We start from the raw sequence: 3,174 nt of genomic DNA, 5'->3' as shown, positions 1-3,174 counted from the left end.
CACACGGCAAGTACTTCACACAGAGGGTGGTGGGCGTTTGGAATGCATTGCCAGCAGAGGTGGTAGAGGCAGGCACAGTAGATTCATTTAAGATGCGTCTGGATAAATGCATGAGTAGGTGGGGAGTAGAGGGATACAGATGCTTAGGAATTGATCGACAGGTTTAGATAGTACATTTGGATCAGCTCAGGCTTGGAGGGCCGAAGGGCCTGTTCCTGGGCTGTAAATTTTCTTTGTTCTTTGTTGTGTTTGGTATGCTTGCCTTCATTGGTCTGTGCATTGAGTACCTGCATAGGAATTGGGAGATTATTCTAGTTTCCTTGCTATAGGAAGAGTTCAGAAAAGATTTACAAGAATGTTGCCTGAGTTGGAGAGTTTGAGCTATAGGGAGAGGCTGAATAGATTGGGGCTATTTCCCCTGGAGCGTCGGTGGCTGAGGGATGACCTAATAGGGGTTTATAAAATCATGAGGGGCATGGTTAGGCTGAATAGCCAACGTCTTTTCCCTTGGATGGGGGAATCCAAGACTAGAGGGCATAGGTTTAAGCTGACAGGGGAAAGATTTAAAAGGCACCTAAAGGGCCAACTTTTTCACACAGAGGGTGGTACATGTATGGAATGAGTTGCCAGAGGAAGTGGTGGAGTCTGGTATAATTACAACATTTAAAAGGCATCTAGATGGGTATATGAATAGGAAGGGTTTAGATGGATATAGGCCAAATGCTGGCAAATGTGACTAGATTAGGCCAGGATATCTGGTCGACATGGACAAGTTGGACCAAAGGGTCTCTTTCCAAGTTGTACACCTACATGACTCTGTGACTCTATGACTGATCTGTGGAACAGCTCTCCCAATTTTGACTTAAGCCGCCAGATGTTGGTTAGGAGTTAATAAGGGTGTGTGTGTTCTATTGTCATTTCCTTATGCATTTGTTAATGCTGTATGGCAGATATTGCTGTGGCAGACATCGCAGTGGCAGACACAGCTGAGTAATTTATTGGCAATTTCAGAGGGCATTTTAGAGTCAACCACAGTGCTGTGGATCTGAAATTACACAGGGCAAACAAGGTGAAGATGATAGATTTTTAGTGAACCAGCCGAGTTTTTACAAGAAATCAACAATGGCCTCCACCATTAGATTAGCTTTTAAATTCAGATTGTCAGGACTCACTGGGATAGCATGCTAAAAATCAAGTCCCACTGTTCCTGAAGTCACCACAAATGTTAAGACTTAATGAAGCTACTGAAAAAACCAATTTGCCACTGTCTGCCTGTTACCAGAATAAAAATAAACCACCCCAGATCCTTTCTGTAACTGTAAAAATAATTATTATAATACTTACCTTTAACAATAACCGTAAAAGAACAGGATTTCTGGTTTAAGAAACATTAACTTTAGGGTATAGGTTTGCTTGCTGAGCTGTAGGTTTGATATCCAGACGTTTCATTACCTGGCTAGGTAACATCATCAGTGGCGGCCTCCAAGTGAAGCGAAGCTGGTGTCTCCTGCTTTCTATTTATATCTTTCTCCTGGATGGGGTTCCTGGCATGCCTTTGCTTAGCCTGTCCCAGGATAGATGTGTTGTCCCAGTCGAAATGGTGGCTTTTTTCATCCACGTGTAGGGCTATGAGGGAGAGAGGATCGTATCTTTTTGTGGCTAGCTGGTGTTCGTGTATCCTGGTGGCTAACTTTCTTCCTGTTTGTCCTAAGTAGTGTTTGTGGCAGTCCTTGCATGGAATTTTGTAGATGACGTTGGTTTTGTCCATGGGATGTACTGGGTCTTTTAAGTTTGTTAGTTTTTTTTTGAGTGTTGGTGGATTTGTGTGCTACTAGTTTAACAGAACAAAACGGCCTCAGAATGCTCCAAGAACTAATCAATGACGCCCACCACAGACTCCAAAAGTACAAACGGGAAATTGCGCGCCAAAAATCGTTATTCAACAAGCAACAAATCAAGAATGGACAGACACGATAGAACAAGCCATAAACACCAAACAACGACAAACACAGAAAAAGAAAAATCTGGACCTAAAGAAAAAACTGGACAAACTCACAAAAAAAGACAAAACCGATAACACAGGGGCATGGATAAAGAACTTATCAGATCGGACCCTATCAGACACAGAAAAAGCGGTACTAGTCAAAGGATTAAATTTCAATTACCAAGACACTGACAAGAAGGATTTCCTAGCGGCATTAGAAACCACATTGAAGGACAACAATCTCACGGAAGAAACACAACAAACGATCAGACAGACAATTGCACCTATTCTGAAAACAAACTGAACACACAAGAAAAGAAAGCCCTAGAAAACCTCAAAAAAAGACAAAAACATCGTTATATTACCTGCAGACAAAGGTCGGCTCACAGTCATCCTGAACAGAAGGGACTACATCGAGAAAGCCAATGCACTACTCGCAGACACCAACACCTACCAACAGGTGGCGCTAGACCCAAACCCACAACTAGGAAACATAATTACATATCTCCCAAGAAAATTACACAATTCCGGACAATTAAACAAGACAGAATTCCAGAAAATGAAACCCGATGGGACCAACACCCCACGATTCTACGGACTACCAAAAATCCATAAACCAAGAGCCCCCCTCAGACCTATAGTCGCACTACCCGGAACACCAACTTACAGACTGGCCAAAGAACTACACCCAAGACTGAAATACCTAGTAGAAGAGTCACAGTACTCCATCCACTCCACCCAGGAATTCCTAAAAATCATTAAAAACACCAAAATAGAGGAAGACGAAGCAATGATCTCATTCGACGTAATAGCACTGTTCACCTCCATCAACATCGACCTGGCAAAGGAAACACTTACCACACTTTTAGAAGAGACCATCACACACACACCAACCACCATCAATCACATTACCAACGAAAACATCATGAAGCCAGTGGACTTGTGCCTCACAACCCACTTCACTTTCAACAACATAGTCTACAAACAAACCAACGGCACACCCATGGGATCTCCGCTATCAGGATTCATAGCGAAGGCGTAAGTGCAAATACTAGAACAAACAGCCCTACCAACCATCAAATCAAAAATCTGGGTCCGCTACGTAGATGACACCTTTGTCATCACAAAATGAAACAAGATAGAAGAGACATTTAACATCATCAACAACACCCTCACAGGCATAAAGTTCA

Source organism: Chiloscyllium plagiosum, chromosome 28, assembly GCF_004010195.1.
Source record: "Chiloscyllium plagiosum isolate BGI_BamShark_2017 chromosome 28, ASM401019v2, whole genome shotgun sequence".
Classification (NCBI taxonomy): Eukaryota; Metazoa; Chordata; class Chondrichthyes; order Orectolobiformes; family Hemiscylliidae; genus Chiloscyllium; species Chiloscyllium plagiosum.
Note: the sequence above shows the minus strand (reverse complement) of the source record.